We start from the raw sequence: 18,857 nt of genomic DNA, 5'->3' as shown, positions 1-18,857 counted from the left end.
ACTAGCTTTCAGTGTTTTGACATGCATGTGGCCAAACACGGCCATTCCACAATTTCTGAGAATGCACCTCCACTCAAAGCAACCTGAAGATACTGAAGCAGAATTTCTCCAATCCAATCATAGTTCCTGATGGAACTTGTATCCCTGAAACCAGCTCTACTTTTGTCAGGCTTTAGAAGAGTGAACCAATACCTTCTCTTTTCCACCTCAGGTTGTTTGAATTGGATTTCTGTTATATTCATTTGAAAAAGTTCAGAATTTCTGATGGTAACAGTTATTAAGCACCAGAATGGATTCCAAGAGAGGCTTTTTTTTCTAAAGAAACTCTCCAAGAATTGTCTAGAAAGGACAATTCTTTCCTTTAAAAGAACTCAAGTCTAGATTTTGTTCTCTGATTTCAAAAGCAAGTGACCAAGAAGAAATCAGTCATCTCACCATCTCCCTGGGGAGGCAGACAGATACTGTTATCCCAATCTGATAGGTACAAATGAGCACAAAAATACTGAATTATTTTCTGTTGTTATCTACCTACCATGTCAAGAGGACTGCCAAGGGTGGGGGTATAGTTCAGTGGTAGTGTATGCTTAGCATTCACAAGGTCCTGGGTTCAATCCCCAGCCCTTCCATTAAAAAAAAAAAAAAAAAAAAGGTGGAGGGGAGGGAAAAAAAAAAGAAGACTGCCAAGAATGGAAAACCCTTCTTAGCCTCAGGACAACACTTTTCCCTTTAAAAAGAAAACTGCAACATATGAACACTTAACCAAAAATGAAGGTCAACGTCTAGAGCTCATTTATTCCACTGAAGTAAACACTAGCCTTAATCAAGCACCCTGGACAGCTTCAGGCAAATGAACTCAAAAGCAGAAAATATGTCTAGGAATCAGACAGCTCCTTTAGCATTTAAACTTTTCTACCCAGTTATTTCTGTATACCTTTTCTGTTCTGAATAATCTTTCATCATTTACTCTTCAGGGAATCTCAGCATTGCATTGCCTTTTGAGATCTGATTGTGAAGCATTTCAAGTCCTCTGTTTCATAAGAGCAAGATTTCCAACTGTGAGAAAGATATTTTACTAGTAACAGCTGTTACCTCTGGGGATTGGAACTGTGCAAAAATTTTATTTCCTAAATTAAATATTTCTGAAATGTTTGAATTTTTTCAATGAGTATGAGTTGCTTTTGTAATCAGAAAAAAAACCCCCACATATTTCTTTTCTTTTTTTTTTAATGGAGATAACTCTACCACTGAGCTATACCCACCCTCTCCCCCCAAACACATATTTCTTTAAAATGTTCAATGCCAACAACAACAAAAAAGGCAGCCTCTCAAAAAAAGAGATATTTTACCTATGCAACTCTCCAAGTATAGTATTTCTCAATCATCTAGTGCATTTTGTCTTTTTTATCTTCTAATGATTAAATCCTATGCTGTTTTGTTTTTAGAAATTGTAATGTCTGAACTGAATTATAATAATCTCAGGTCTCTGTCTCCAGTCTTGTCCTTTTCAAGTCATTCCCCACACTGTTACCAGAGTGATCTTTCTAAAACAGATCTGAGTATGTCACATCCCTGCTGCAAATTATGTGAGGCTCCTCCTCCCCTGCAGGCCCTAGAGACTCCATGAACAAATCCCTACCTACTTGCTTCTCCAGCCCCATTGCCCTTTATCTGTCACCTTGCTCTTTAACCTTTTACAATACCAGACTAAGTTTTAAGGGACAGCATCTCAAGGCCCAGTCTGAACTATCTCCATCTCTGCCTAGATGAGGATGCACAAAGACCTCTCCAAAGAACTTGACTTTGCTGGGCCTGGGCTCAGGTGTGCTTCTGTAAGTAGGACTGAGGTCACAGAGATTGAGGCACAAGATTTGGCACCAAGGTGGGTGGAATATCTTACAGCAAGGTGGACGGACATAGAGGGTTTTACACTTAGTGAAATAAGTCATACAGAGAAAGACAAATAATCTATGTTATCACTTATATGTAGAATCTAAGAAAACACACACACACACACACACACACACACACACACACACACACGAATGTATATAACAAAATAGAAACAGATTCACAGATACAGAGAACAAATTAGTGTTACCAGTGAGGAGAGGGGTAGGAGGAGGGGCAAGATAGGGATATGGGATTAAGAGATACAAACTACTATGTATAAAATAGATAAACTAACAGGGTATATTGTACAACACAGGCAACTGTAGCCATTATTTTGTAATAACTTTATTTTTTAATTTAATTCATTTATTTTTATTTTTTGAAGGGGAGGTAATTAGGTTTACTTATTTATTTTTAGAGGAGGTACTGGGGATTGAACCCAGGACCTTGTGTATGCTAAGCATGCACTCTACCACTTGAGCTATATCCTCCCTCCTTATAATAACTTTAAATGGAGTATAATTTATAAAAATACTGAATCACTATGCAGTATACCTGCAACTAGTATAATATTGTAAATGAACTATACTTCAGTTTAAATAAAACGTAGGTGAAGTGCCATCATCTCGCTGATCATCTGTGAACATCTCACTCCTGTCTTAACAACAGCAGGTGATCAGTACATCTCTACATCCCTTGCTATTGGTTTTCTCTGTGACATAACTCTCTGGTGGCTGCTGTGATGTCTGCTATATGGATCACCTGGTATTTCTAGCCCAGAAGCAATTGCAGTGAGTGTTATGTAGATCAAAGGATGTGGTAGCTTAGCTCTACTTGGCCTCTTGAGTTTCTGTTGTTGCTAAAGGATCAGGAAGTGAAGGTGGGGAGGAGGGAAGGATACTTAAAGAGGAAGAGAGACCACACCAGAATAGTTCTGTGACAGAAAAGACTGTTGTATCAAAGGCCAGCTTGTTCCTTGCCTACTCTTTATTCTGCAATAATTGGAAGCACCCCAAGCTTTTGCTCCTCTTGGTCATGCACAGTGTATTAACCTGGGGCTCTGTAAAAACACAAAAAGTGTGTGCTAGTGATTGCAACTGGGGCAAATAAGCAGATAGGTGGTCAAGATCTGGAAAGGAATTAGCCAGAATATAATTAGTAGTAGGTTGGGTTAGCAGTGTTATGGGTCACTTTTTATTTTAAAAATTTTAAATGATTTAACACATTGTAAAATGATTATAAATCAATAAAAAATGTTAAAAAAATTTTAAATGATTTATCTTTTAAATACTCATTAAGAGAAGAGGGGATACGGGATGGAAAGAATGCTGCACCCTTGAGACTTGAATTTCTAGGGCATAGTGTAATGGGATATATATATTATCATAACCCATCCCAGTCCACTAGTCACCATAGAGCTCAGCTGAATACACCCACAGAATTAGAAAGTCATGGAAGCTCCCTTTGGGGTACCTGAAAGACAATCTAGTCCAATTCTTCCTTTTATAGAAGAGAAAACTGAGATCGAAAGAGATCAAGTGGTTTTCTAGACTAGCACAGCTAATTTGTGGTAGAGCTAAAGGGAGAACTAAAGTTTCTTACCTTTTAGCCAACGGAGGGAGCAATTTCATTCTTTCTTACTACTGCCTTTCAAACTCCTTCTGTCAACTCTCCCTTCCCAGCCCCTTAACCTACCATCTCTGGTCTTCCAGCCAGCCTCTCACCTAGCTGTCTGGTGAGATAAGACATCAGTCTCTACCCCACAACTCATGGGACTCAAGTCAGACTGTCCCAAGAACTCTCTTGCCAAACTCTGCTCCTGGTCCTAGCTGCCTCAGGGCATGTCTTCTCTTCAGCACACATCCACCTGAGATGTCAGTCTCCCCTTTTGGCAGGTCCCTAGACTACTTTCCCTTGACCTAAGAGGGAGAAAACCACAGTGCTCTGATAGTTCTCTTCAAAGCAGTCCTCACTTTTTAAATCTCCTCTCTTGATCTCTCTTGACCTTCTTTTCTCACACCGAAAGTACGAGTGACAGGCTACAGGTTTCAGAACCAATTTGGGGGCCATCCCATGAGCAAGTTATACATAAACGATCTGACACAGCTCCTTATGAGGGTTACTTGCCACCAATTAGTCTAAGCTCTGAAACAAAGAGGGAAATCTCACTTAACATCCTGTTATAATTGCATCTATTTCTTTCCTGATGTCTTTGATTCTTAATACATTCTAGCTGAAACTTTTTTCAATTTGAGTTTTTACCAGATTATGCATTCCAATGAGAAAACATGTACCTCAATGTTTTTTAGTTGGTTAGACCCTGTTGTGGGACCAACTGCTGTCTTCCTCCTTCCCCTCAGCTGAGGCTGTTCTATGGCACCTGCAGGTTCAGTGTTGATCTAGTCGTTGGACATAATCCTGTGCAGTGGCAAGAGGGATTTGTGGCACTTCAGTCCCTCCCTCTAGGGTTTCCTATCAAGGCTGCTCCTAGTCTGAACTTATGTCTTGGTTCTATTAGACCACTAACCTTCAGTCTTATTCTTGTGACCCAGCCCTGCTGTGGACTCCAGACCCAGTTCATGGATTTCGGCCTAGTGCCTTAGATCAATCCTGATACCCGCCCAGTGTCCTGGTCCCCTTGTAACTGGCATGCCTGTTCCTTTCAGTTCACCACTCAAGACTGGAATGTCCCTGAACTTTGGTCCAGTGGCTGGGGTCCTGCTATCTACTGATCAGACTTACGTGTTCCTCTGAAATCCTGAGAATCTCCTATCTCAGAATTTTTTTGTCTCCCGTTAACGTCTGTCATGTTCTGTTTGGCCCCAGAAACCAACTGCTTGCCCATGCGGCTGCTTGTAATTTGTTCCTGTGCCATCCAGTGGCAGTTCTGGCCTGCCCAGTACTATTACAGTTGACACTATGTCCCCTTATGGTATCAGATCCCAGTCTCTTCCTCTTAGTTGGCTCTAGGCCATCATAGGATTCAAGCCAGGCAAGAACCATTTCCCATGAGTAGAATGTTTTATTATATAACTGCTCTGAAGAGCAGTGCAACCCTTGGGACTAAACCAGGAGAAGAACAGCCTTGTGTTGGGAGCCATCTGAGGACAGATCATGGAGTCTCCTGCAGTCTCTACTCAGGCACAGTCAACCTGGATCAGAGACTGCTGAGTCCTGTATTAGTGAATGTGTGTGTAATGGACATTTATTTGGCCTGCCCAGCACCCTTTCTGGTCTGGTACCATATTTTTCCTTTCCCATTCTCAATCCATAGAGCTCTGGTAGGGTTGACCCAAACCCTAGCTTTATCCTTGGCCAGTCAGAGCAACACGACACTCCTTGAACACAGTGATTATTTCAGGGATGTGCATGGGCACCAAGCTCAGCCAAAGGCAGTCTTAACTGAGAATGTTATTGGACCTGTCAGAAAAGAGGTGCTTTCTGCTGGGGTTATTAAGTTGATAGAATGTAACCTGTAGCTGCTGGGGGCCATTTTTGACACACATGGGGAGAGACTGCCTGGTAAGGAAGTCAACTTAGAGGAAAGCAAAACTGAAAGAGAAAGGCCAACTTGTTACAACACTGATCCAATCATAAAGCCAGCAAACCACCAATGGACTCCTTGGTTTATAAACCAACAGATTTACTTTTATTGTGTAAGTCGGTATGAGTTGGTTTTCTATTACTTGAAACTAGTCCAGCTGGCAAGAAAGACCGACTGGTGTTTTCTGCTTTACCAGCTGGTTAAACCTCCAAGGAGGAAATATGACAAAGAAAAGCAAGTTGGAAAAAAAGTGTTAAAAAATGTATTCTTTCATTCATTTAGAAACAAAGCATAATACAATGAAAACAAAACAAGCTTCAGAGCCTATCAGAGCTCTATTCAAATCTTTCTTTTTCTTTTTCTTCTAGTTTTATTGATACACAATTAACATATAGCACTGTATAAGTTTAAGACGTGCAGCATAATGATCTGAATTACATCATGAAGTGATTATCGTAAGTTTAGTGAATATCCATCATCTCATATAGATACAAAATTAAAGAAAGAAAAAGTCTTTTTTATGATGAGAACTCTTAGGACTTACTCTCTTAACAACTTTCATATATAACACACAGCAGTGTTAATTATATTTATCATGTTGTACATTATATCCCTAGTACTTATTTATCTCAAAGCTGGAATTTTGTACCTTTTGACTGCCTTCATCCAATTCCTCCTGCCCCTACTCCCTCCACCCCCATAAACCACAAATCTGATCTCTTTTTCTATGAATTTGTTTTTGAAGTATAATTGACCTACAGCACTATGTTAGTTCCTGTTATGCAACATAGTGATTTGGTACTTTTATACGTTTCAAAAGAATCATCAAAATAGGTTTAGTTACAATCTATCACCACACAAAGATAATACATAATTATTGACTATATTCCTCACACTGTACGTTTCATACCTGTGACTCATTTATTTTGCAACTGGAAGTCTGTACCTCTTAATCTCCCTCACCTATACACTGGGCATGTTAATTAATATATCTGAGCCTCCGTTTCTTCTTTTATAAAATTACCCTTGTCCTGGGGTTATTATGAGGAATAATGTATATGGTGCCTGGTACTAAAAGGCTTTCAATACTTGGTAGTTATTTTAATTATCAAACACCTTGACCTGCAAAGGAGTTTTGGTTATGTGGGGCCAAGTGACATCCTTCCAAGCCCAATGACCCCCATTTTTGGGCTCTCAGATGTCTGCCTGTGATCCCTCAACAGATAAAGTACATTTTTTACTAGTCGTGTTGGCCCTAACAAACTAATAGCCCTAGGTAATGCCTAATCTCACGATAGCTCAGGCTGGCTTGTTTCAGCCCACCTTATTGGAGTCATAAACCCCACCCTAAACCTCTTACCTCATCTACAACCAATCAGAGCCTTGTGCACAAGCCCATCAGGCACCTTGTGACCCTACCTTATAAAAAACCCCAACAACCGGCCCTTGGTGCTCACACAGGGACCTCTCTTCTGTTGTCTATGGCAGTCTATGCTAATAAACTCCTTTACTGTTCTCCTTCATCTCTGGTAAATTCTTTTACCAACCTGCATCACTGTGCCACCGGCCCACCCTGTGTCCACAACAGGCTAGTGTATTTTAGAGGGATTTAAAAAACAAAAACAAAAGTGAAAAAACTTGGTCACTACCCGCCCCAGAGATTCAAAATCTAAGTAGAGGAAGAGACAATGTTAGAGAGAGAGAGCAAGAGAGAGAGAAAATAAGCTGTCATGTGACTGGTAAAAACTTGATAATTGAAGAAGGAGATAATTTCCTCTAGAGCAAACGAAAAAGGCTTCGTGGAAGAAGTGGAATCTGGGCCCTAGAATGAATGGAATTTTTTTTTTAAATTTAGTTGTAGTCAGTTTACAATGTTGTGTCAATTTCTGGTGTACAGCATAATTCTTCAGTCATACATGAATATACATATATTTGTTTTCATATTCTTTTTCACCATGAGCTATTACAAGATCTTGAATATATTTCCCTGTGCTATACAGTATAAACTTGTTTATCTATTCTATATATACCTGTCAGTATCTACAAATCTTGAACTCCCAGTCTGTCCCTTCCCACCCCCTCCCCCCTGGCAACCACAAGTTTGTAGTCTATGTCTTTGAGTCGGTTTCTGTTTTATATTTAAGTTCATTTGTCGTCTTTTTTTTTTTTTTTTAAGATTCCACATGTGAGTGATATCATATGGTATTTTTCTTTCTCCTTCTGGCTTACTTCACTTAGAATGACATTCTCCAGGGACATCCATGTTGCTGCAAATGGCATTATGTTGTCATTTTTATGGCTGAATAGTATTCCATTGTATAAATATACCATAATTTCTTTATACAGTCATCTGTTGATGGACATTTAGCTTGTTTCCATGTCTTGGCTATTATAAATAGTGCTGCTATGAACATTGGGGTGCAGGTGTCTTTTTGAAGTAGGGTTCCTTCTGGATATACGCCCAGGAATGGGATTGCTGGGTCATATGGCAAGTCTATTTTTAGTCTTTTGAGGACTCTCCATACTGTTTTCCACAGTGGCTGCACCAAACTGCATTCCCACCAACAGTGTAAGAGGGTTCCCTTTTCTCCACACTGTGGACTCCACACTCCAGCATTTATCATTTGTGGACTTTTGAATGATGGCCATTCTGACTGGTGTGAGATGATACCTTATTGTAGTTTTGATTTGCATTTCTCTGATAATTAGTGATATTGAGCATTTTTTCATGTGCCTGTTGGTCATTCGTATGTCTTCATTGGAGAATTGCTTGTTTAGGTCTTCTGCCCATTTTTGGATTGGGTTGTTTGGTTTTTTCCTATTAGGTCGTATGTGCTGCTTATATATTCTGGAGATCAAGCCTTTGTCAGTTTCATCTTTTGCAAATATTTTCTCCCATTCCATAGGTGGTTGTTTTGTTTTGCTTATGGTTTCCTTTGCTGTGCAAAAGCTTGTAAGTTTAATTAGGTCCCATTTCTTTATTTTTGCTTTTATTTCTATTTCTTGGGTAGACTGCCCTAGGAGAACATTGCTATGATGTATGTGAGATAATGTTTTGCCTATGTTTTCTTCTAGGAGGTTTCTTGTGTCTTGTCTTATGTTTAAGTCTTTGATTCATTTTGAGTTTATTTTTGTGTATGGTGTGAGGGAGTATTCTAGCTTCATTGAATGGAATTTTTGATAAGCAGTGATTGGGAGGAAGAGCATCTCAGAAAAATAAAGAATAGGAGGAATGAGGAAATGCATGGTATGCTTATAAGGGATTACAGAGCATATCAACTTGGCTGGAGTTAGAATCCTATACAGGAGAAGGCTCTAAAGCTACAGAAGTTAGCTGCTGCCAGACCTGCTGCTAAGGCATTTGGCTTCCACTGTATTCTCAGGGAATAGAACCTTTGACTAGAACCAGGCAATGGGAACCTTTGAATGCTTTAGGATAGTGTTTGTACAAGATGAAAGTTATGATTGATCAGAAATCACTTGGATCTTCTCTCAAACTGTACACTGTACACTTCAACCAGCTGTCCCTAGAATTCCTGCCTCATTGAACCACTGTTAACTGAGAAGAGCCTGTTGTAACTCTTAGCCATGTGTGGGAACATGAACAATGGTTGGGAAACATCATCCCAGAGACAGAAACACTATTTCAGAGACTATTGTGTGTGGTCAAAAGGGCACATGGATCAATAAAGCTGTTTAAAAAAATTTTTTTTAAACAATGTGGGAAGGACCTGTATTTATCCCTCACTTGGACTCATACAGCCATTTCCTAACTGCTTTCTTTGCCTCTAGTACTTACTCCGTTTTAAACTATTTTATATTTCATAACGAGATCAATCTTCCTGTCCTGATCCTGTCATCCCAACTCCAAAACCTATACTGAAGACACTACCTACAGAACAGACTGAAATTCTTTGGTTTCCCATAGAAGACTCCTTTTGAATGAGGCTGAAACCACCTTCTAGAGCTTGCTTCCTACTATTTGTCATCAGGTATCTTCTGGTCCAGCCAAGCAACCACTCAAGACTCCCTTGCTTTCCTGTCTCCATGCCTCTTTCATGCTGCTCATTCTGCCTACCACTCCACATCCCCTTCTCATCTGTCTTCATCTTCCCCATCCTTGAAGGCTTAGTTCAGTTGCCTTTCCTGAACCACTTTCTCTCATGCCCTGCCTTTGATATCTCTCTATTCTTAATGCCCAGAGACCTTTACCTTTATCTCTCTTTATTCATGCATAATTTGCTTTAAAAAAAAAACTCTGCAGATTATTTATTTTTAAAAAAAATCAAAAATTTACAGTGTAATACATAAAAGTCACACATATTCTCATGATCCAGAATCACCAATTTTTGAGCTTCATATCTGCATTAATATTACTTTTTTAAAAACTGAAGTATAGTTGATTTACAATATCACAGCAAAGTGATTGTTATACACATACATGTATGTATGTATGTGTATTCTTTTTCAGATTCTTTTCCATTATAGGTTGTTACAAGATATGCATTCATATTCTTTTTTTTTAAGTGAAGTTTAGTTGATTTACAATGTTGTGTTAGTTTCTAGTGTACAGCATAGTGATTCAGTTATATACATATGTATATATATTCTTCTTCATTATAGGTTATTACAAGTTACTGAATTTAGTTCCCTGTACTACACAGTAGGACCTTGTTGTTTATCTATTTTGTATATAGTAGTTTATCTCTGCTAATCCCAAACTCCCAATTTATACCTTCCCCTCTTTCTCCTTTGGTAATCATAAACTTGTTTTCTATGTCTGTAAGTGTTTCTGTTTTGTAAACAAGTTCATTTGTGCCATTTTTTAAGACTCCACATATAAATGATATTATTGATATTTGACTTTACTTCACTTAGTATGATAATCTCTAGGTCCATCCATGTTGCTGCAAATGGCATTATTTCCTTTTTATGGCTGAGTAGTATTCCATTGTGTATACGTACCACATCTTCTTTATCCAATCATCTGTCAGTGGACATTTAGGTTGCTTCCTATGGCTATTGAAAATAGTACTATGAACATTGGCATCATATTCTTAAAAAGATGAAACATTATAGATAAAATTAAGTCTCCTTTAACCACATACTCTCCCACTCAGTTCCATTTCTGCTCTCAGTGTCCAGTGGCAACTGCCACTGTAAGTTTGGTGTGTATCCTTCCATTCCATTCCCTATAGTTTTATTTCTGTATAGGTATCCATCACCAATGGATTGTGATGTTGTGTGTGTTCTTACATTTACATTAATGGTATCATGAGGTATGTTAACATTTTGCATATCACTTTTATCACCCAAAACTGTTTTTGAGACCAGTTCAGGTTGACATATGAAATATACTACATTTTATTTATCCATTCCTCTTTGATAAAAATTTAGGCTGCTTCCACCTATTTGCTTTTACAAACAATGGTGCAGAAGACATCCTCCTACTTATTTGTACACATGAGTGAAAATGTCTTTGGGATACATATCCAGTGGTATTCACTAACTTATAGAGTATGTACATTTTAAAAAATGTTTAATTGTGGTTAAATACACCATAACATAAAATTTACCATCTTAACCATTTTTAAGTGTACAGTTCAGTAGTGTTAAATGCATTCACATTGTTGTGCAACCAATCTCCAGAACTCTCTTCATTTTGTAAGACTGAAACTCTAAGGGTGTATACATTTTTAACACATTAGTAAGTGTATAATTTATTTCTTCTACTAAACTGTGAGCTTTATAAATGTGTGATCAATATCTCATTAATTTCTACATCTAGCAAAATGCCTTGTACAATAGTTTAACAGGTAGATGCATGACAAATGTTTGTTGAGTGAATAAGAGAACCAATCAATTGAAAGGAATAATATAATTTTCACAATTATAGTGAGATAAAATTTCCTCATTTTCCAGATGAAGTACTGAAACTCAACTCTAGTAACCTCACCTATTTGGAACACAGCCTGTAAGCCAAAAAAGGGACAGCCATGACCTCTGACTAGACGAAAGAGCTGACCAAAAAAAAAAAAAAATGCTCTAAAGCATATGTACTTTAGGAGATCCCTTTGTAACTTTTATTTGGAGTCTACTTACTATTTTAAAATTTTTATTATAAAATATGACATGTTTGGTGCCAAAATTAGGAGATTACAAAAAAATATACAAAATAGGCATTTTGTTTGTTGCAGATAGATGTGCTGGTCAGAGTCCCGCTCAAAAAAGGACTTATTTTGATGTCTTACTGCCCAGCTGCAGAAAGTGTCGGTCAGCTGACAGTCTTCAGCTGTTAACCTCCTTCTCATCCTTAGCTTTCCAGCCAAGGTCACACTCTTCTCAGAGTGGCTCCAACCAATGATTGTGCAGGGTGGCGGTACAAAGCTCTGGCTATTTCCACCCAGCATAGGACACCCCCAAGAAGGCAATCTTTACTCCAAAGTTCCCTAGTGGGCTGGCAGAGATACTGTATCCCATCTAAGCCACTCCATCTACCCAATCCTGCTTCCTTCCCTTTCTTTTCACACATGTAGCTTCCCAACAAACTTTTTCACTTCTAACTTCAACTCAGCATTTGCTTCCTAGAGAATCCAACAGGACACTACTCTTAACTCTATAATCCTAATTCCCAGAGATAAACACCATAGCCATTCTGAAGTACTTTCTTCCAGTTTGTTTTCTATGAATATATGTACTTTTGGATTTTATTTTCACTCATTTAAAATTAGCATTTTACTATGTAATTAAGTAATTCTTAAGAACATGATTTTAAAAATCATATGAATGCACTATTACAGTTCGACTGCACAGGTATGTATTTATTTATATGGTGGTAATGGGGATTGAACCTGGGACCTCATTCATGCTAAGCACATGCTCTTCCACTGAGCTATACCCTCCCCCCAACCTCCATGTATTTTTTAAAAATGGGTTTGTGCTGCTATTTCCTGGTGTATCTGCCTTAAACATGCTGTATTGACTTTCTGTTGTGGTAGATGAAGACATAGCACCCTTACAAATACACCACATACCCAACTCCATTTCTCCTTTCCCATCCTCCCAAAGTAGTTAAATCAGAGTTTTGGCTTACAATAATAATCAGTGTTTACATTGTGATCAATATGTATAATTTTCAGAATCAAAAAGTGAACTATGACTCCTTTCTTGTAAAACTCTAGGAATAAGAGAGCTCAGTTTACTTCATCTGTACTAATACTGGGTAATGACTTTTTTAAAAAGTTGCTTTTTCTGGTATTAAAAGTAAAACATGTTCACGATGAAAATTTTAATTCAGAAACATAAAGAGAAAGAATTTGAAATCAACTGTAATCACAGTCCCTGTATGAAGTGCTGCTCTTGCCACCTCTTTGATCCCTTTCATGTCTCCAAGTATCCAATCAATGCTACCTGAGCTATCTGCAGAGTGTCACTGAGGTGTCCTTGACCCTGGAGGTCCCTTGGAGCATCCAATCTCTGTTACCGTCATCTTGAGTCTGTCTCTCTCAACTTGCAGATCTCCGCTGCCTACCTCTCTCTGGTCAGGAGGCAAATGCCTGTCCCTTTCTCATGCAAAGCTCTTTTTAGTGGGGATCCCCACAGCAGTGTGTGCTGAGTTCCTAACAATTCAGTTCTTTCAGTATGCCACCCAGAACAGTACCTGGGCTCCTAATGAGTCAGTTATTTCCATTTTAGTACACAGCCTTCTCCTTTCTAGGACTAAGTGGGAGCAGGTTCAAACACAGCTTTAGAAAATCTTCATAAACACCCTTCTCCAGCATTCAGGCCCTGTGGCCAACCCTCTGTGTGAGCTCCTTCCTCAGTAGGAGACTTTTCCCTTAAGGAATTCATGATTCCTTCCCATAGCCTGTATTTCATCAGGCAATGTTCATTTATAAACCGAAATTTTATTTTCCATAGTACTTTTGGCCTCAAGAAAATCAAGGGAAGGGGCTAGATGTTTCAAGCATTCTGAAACAACATTCCAGAGCCCAACATGAGGTCCAGGTTCTACACAACCAGAACACTGTACACGCTATCAGAGTGCTGGTAAACTCCATCAAGCCACCCCTCCCCCCATGTTACTTCATCTGTGAAACCTTTCCTCTTCCTTCTCTATTCACTTAGTTGCTTCCTCTCTTAATCACATTTAGATCAGAGTACTTATTACGTAGTGTTGTAAGTTTATCTTCCTGCCCTGCTCCACCAGCTCTGGGAAGGCAGAAATCTGTGTCCAACAAAGTAGAATTAAGAGTAAGCATAAATATTTATATGAGCCAGGCAACACTGTAGTGTTTAAATACCAGGAAAGGGACTTTCTACTCAAACCAAAATACGGCAGGAAAGTGTTCCATTTTCTAGAAGCAGGGCAACAGCTCGAAGAAGAATGTAGTGTGCCTTACAAATGTGCCAGGTCATTGTGTGAGAGACGGGTGGGAATGCGGCAAAATCAGTTGTGAAATCACCGCGATGACCCTGCACTATATTAATAAGTGCAAGATGGTTGCGGAGAGGAAAAACTACATCCAAAATGTATTTAAAAGGACATAACGAAAAGCGAGATTTGCTGAGTTCCTGCTATTTGCTAGGCTGGGGCAACAGCACCAAAGTGGGTATGGACTCACCCCCCGTTTCACCCATTGTGCCAAGTGACATTTGGCCAGACTGAGTGACTCTAGGGGTCACACACCCGACAAGTGGCAATGCTGAGCTTCCAGCGTAAGTCGTGGGACTCTAAAGATCCCCCGGACTGCCGAGCCTCAACTGCCCCAGCTAAGGGACCCACTCTCTGCACTGCGGGGTGAGGACTATTTTCCGGAGCTGAGGCCTCAACTCCTCAATTCACTGAGAAGAGCCTAGGCACTGGAGTTCAGGGATGCCTTAGCAAGTTGCCAATCCCTTTCGGGACCTTGGAGCCCGGCACCTACGGGCGGAAGAAGGCGCGTGGCGGCAGCCGCCGGAGCTGAGCGGGCCCTGAGGGGAAGCGGCTGAGTCACGGCGGGGCCGGAAGCGCGGTCAGCGGGGAGACAGCCCGACTGCCGGCGGCTCCTGCATCAGTGAGCCGTGACGCTGGGCGGCCGCACCTCCAGGGCAGTCGGGAACCACCCCTGACGGTGACCGGAAGCGCTGAGTCAGTGCTGGCGACACCCGCGATGCCGGCGGGGAGGGCGGACGCGCGGCTCCAGGGCCCCGGCGCCTCCGGCTCCTGCGTCCCGCGTCGGAGCAGCCTGCGCCCCGGACTGCGCCGGAGGATCCCGGGCCACCCAGGCACCACCACCCATCAGAGACCAGATTAGGCTCAGGTTTTCGGTGCTCCCGCCTGGGGACTGGAATCTGAGACAGAAATTTGACATCTTGAAGTAGCCCCAAGCAACAGATGCTCGGTGTAGGTTTCAGTGGGAACTCCTGACCCTGTGACAGAAGTGCTGTGTCTCAAAGACTGAGTGGATTTTACTTGCCCGGGACCAAAACTGATTTGCGTGACTCAGTGCCAAAGTTTAGTAACTAATAATTAAAACAAAACACACAATTATTTTTTAATGCAAGAGCAAAACTTAACAGAATTCAAAGAGAAAAAATAAACCTTGGTTTCTGAGATAAAGTTTTAACAAGGTGGGAGCACCGTGAAGGGAACTTTCTAGAGACCCCTGATAAACTTGATCTAAAGGTCTTTCTCCAGTTTCTCCCCACTTCTACACTACTGAGGCCAGAACCCAGTTTTGTATAGTAATGCTTTATTGTTTTTGTTCAAATTTCTTTTCTTAGTCAAAAAACAACACTACAGAAATTGAGGGGAGGTGTGCGGAAATAACACCTAATTACAGTCCCTTAACCAGAAACCACAATTACTTTTGCTTTTCTCTTTATGTTAATGTTCAGAAGAAGAGATTTTTACGTAGCTGCAACAGAACTATCATTTTCTATTTTACTGTTATCAGGTAATGTTATATTAACATTGGCCCATTTCTCACAGAACTTGAGGATCATTATTTTAAAGAACTGCATTATGCTCCTCACATAAACTACTAAATTATCCTCCTGTTGGGATGCTTGTAGGTTATTTATTGCTCTTTACTTATGTCTAACTGTCAGCGTTTGTCCTTCATCTGGAAACATTCTCAATAGGCAAAATGGTGGAACCATATGAGGACAAGTGGCTGCCAACCATTGCATTTTCTTTTTAAGAGTTGGCATCATTTCCCCAAATCGTCTTTTGATATTTTATCCCTCTTGAATAATCACAGCCTTTCTTTAATACTATAAGGTATACATTTAAAAAGATTAGACCTATAAACAACAAGGTCCTACTGTATAGCACAGGAAACTATTCAATAGGTAGTAATAACCTACAATGAAAAAGAATATATGTATATGTATAAATGAATCACTTTGCTGTACACCAGAAACTAACACAACATTGTAAATCAATTATACTTCAATAAAATAAATAAATAAGATAAATAAAAATAAAAAGATTACACTCTTGCAGGAGTCTGACAGAAGTGGGATTCAGAGTTCTGTTGTGAGACAGTTTCAGATTTTCATCAAGCAGTTTGTGTTCAAGTGCTACTGTCTTCTGTGTGACTCAGAACAAGTTACTTAACCTATCTCAGCCTCAGTTTTCTCATCTGAAAAATAGGATAATAATAGTACATACTTCATAAATTGCTGTGAGAATTAAATGAGATCATATTTGTAAAGCCAATGTTAGAATGATGCCTGCACATAGTGATCAATAAATGGTTACTTATAAATAAATATTACCGTCTTTTTGCTATTCAGGAGAACAATGGCTCTGTACTAAGTAATGACAGGCACATCGCCACGGCCACCAAAGTTGAAATGGTAGAAGTGTTTCCTTTTAAACTTTTCCCATCATTTGAAAGTCAACTTGATGTGTAAGTCTTCTTAATCAGATCAGTAATTTTATAGAGAAAATGGAGAAAGCTGAAAATAGGTATAACGTCACAAGATCTTTTGAACAAAGTTTCATATTTAGAAACTTGGACCTATCTGGGGCAGTGGGAGTGAAGGTTGGGGGGAGGGGAGAAGAAGAAGATCAAGAAGCTGTTACTTTTCATCTTTTTAAAAACATTTTTTCTTTGGGGAGGAGTTAATTAGGATTGATTGATTTAAATAGAGGTATTGGGGATTGAACCTAGGTCCTCGTACATGCTAAGCACAAGGTCTACCACTGAGCTATACCTTTCCCCTGTTAATTTCATCTTAAGCTCTTACGCATTACTTTGTAACCATGCATATATATTACTTACTTTTTCCCTGTTTTGGATCTGTGGCCTGAATGCTTGCTTTTGAGTTAGTCGGCTTGTTGGTTCTTCAAACTGAAAACTAATCTGAGTTCCACATGTGATTCTGGTGTAACACGCATTAGAATTTTGCTTTTTCATTTTTCTTTTTTAGGCACTGTTTCCAGCTGGTGCTATTCATCCATCCATTTGACATGTATTTGTTAAGTGGTTATGGTGCCAGGCACTGTGCTTGGAAATGAAGACATTCTTCAAGCAGACAACCAAAATTTACAACACATTGTTTGCCAGCTACATAGAATGAATTTTTGTTAAAGACTTACATGATTGCTGGTCCTTGCCCTTGTGCTAGTGAATCTTGAGGTGATCTGACAGAATGTAGCTTTCTTCACGACAGAGCTGGACCTAGAACATTCTATTTTAGACTTCAGAGTCCTGCAAATGTGAAATAGAGATAAGACTAATTTTGGGCGCTGTGGTGAGGGAATCTCTTCCACCAACACTGCTTTTCTGGAGCTCTGCCCAAAGATAATGTTATACCAAAGGGCCCTGTGGGCACTTTGCTGAAGAAATTATTCGACTCAAATCAATTCACTTAAAAAATCATGTATTGAGTGCTTACTACTTATAAGCACTGGGGTAGGAGTGGGAGATGAGTCAAATATAAAAACAACACAGACCCTGAAGCTCATTATCTTTTGGGATCTTAAATCTTCCTGAAGATTGCTCTGATCCAGGCACTTCTTGGGGGTGGGGATGCTGAGTTGGTGGAGCTCAGTTGGTGGAGAGCATGCTGAGCATGCATGAGGTACTTGGTTGAATTCCCAGTACCTCCATTTGAGAAAAAAAAAAAAATAGAAAGAAACCAAAATGATCCAGGCACTTCTGTTTTAAAAGTCTTGAATGGGTCTCTTTTGCTTTTAATTTTTTTTTCTCATGTCAAAAGGCACTAAATTTAACTGAGTACTGGACACTATGCTAGGGATTGATGATACCATTTCAAAAAATTACCTTACTTAAAGAAAAAAAATTACATTATTGGTTGCAGTGTTGTTGATGGTATCTTCATCACGAACACAACACACATACCAGTCTGAATTATAGCTGTAACATCGATAACTTTGCCACGTACTATTGCAAGCATCTGACTACTGCTTTATGACTTCTAGTGTAGCTGTCCATGAGAAACTGCATATTGAAATACACATTATTTTATTATAAAGCATTTTCCTTTTATTTCTTCCTTGCATAACAGTTAAATCACTATATTGATTTTTTTTTTAAATATGTGTGTGTTGTGGGGAAGGTATAGCTCAATTAATAGAGTGCCTGTTTAGCATGCATGAGGTCCTGGGTTCAATCCCCAGTACCTCCATTTAAAAAAAAAAGTAAATAAACCTAATTACCTCCCCCCAACAACAACAACAATAAATAAACAACAAAATTTTTTTTTCAAATAAATAAATAAATAAAATATGTGTGTGTTATTAGCCTATAATATCTATGGACCTCATTAAGAATAGTTGAGGGGGGAGGGTAATAGCCCAGTGGTAGAGCACATGCTTAGCATGCACAAGGTCCTGGGTTCAGTCCCCAGTACCTCCATTAAAATAAAAACAAAACAAAACAAAAAATCTCCCACAGTCTCATCCCCAGTACCACCATTAAAAAAAAAAAAAGAGTAATAAAAAATTTTTTTTAAGAATTAAAAAAACAAAAGTAGAGAGGACATTACAAAAAGAGGTCTGATAGGGTTGAGAAAAACTGGCCTAGTCAAATCTTAATGATTCATCCTGGCACTTATGGCCACCATTGTCTTGTCTCAGGTTTATTTCCCTTTGCTATACCTAGGATCAGGCAAAGTTGCTTCACTTGATATTCCCAGTTTTGGAGCAATGCCTTCCACTCCCACAGCTCTGAGGTCACCTTGTTCTATGCCATTGGGCTCTGTCACCTTTGACACATCTAATTGATCAGTCTATTCATAGTTTGTCCAATTGCTCAAGAGAGATGTTCAATAAGAATGATAATAATTAACCAGATCAATCAAATTTTCTCTTGCCAGGATTGAATTTGAGACCCAGACAGTCAAGTAGTTAATGGCAGGGTCAGAAGCTGAAAGACACACAGAGAAAAAACTGTAACCAGAGGTTATG

At 39.4% G+C, this 18,857-nt stretch overlaps 1 long non-coding RNA gene across 1 annotated transcript in view; it reads left to right on the top strand.

The window, feature by feature from the left end:
- Positions 1-17,218, top strand: part of LOC116666449 — a 32,788-nt gene extending 15,570 nt beyond the window's left edge. Inside the window, exon 3 of the long non-coding RNA XR_004323302.1 lies at positions 16,856-17,218. This is a non-coding gene — a long non-coding RNA (uncharacterized LOC116666449). The remainder of the gene's footprint in view (positions 1-16,855) is intronic.
- Positions 17,219-18,857: the final 1,639 nt, after the last annotated feature.

This window comes from Camelus ferus, chromosome 10 (assembly GCF_009834535.1).
Source record: "Camelus ferus isolate YT-003-E chromosome 10, BCGSAC_Cfer_1.0, whole genome shotgun sequence".
Classification (NCBI taxonomy): Eukaryota; Metazoa; Chordata; class Mammalia; order Artiodactyla; family Camelidae; genus Camelus; species Camelus ferus.
Note: the sequence above shows the minus strand (reverse complement) of the source record. Positions and strands in the feature narration are given on the sequence as shown.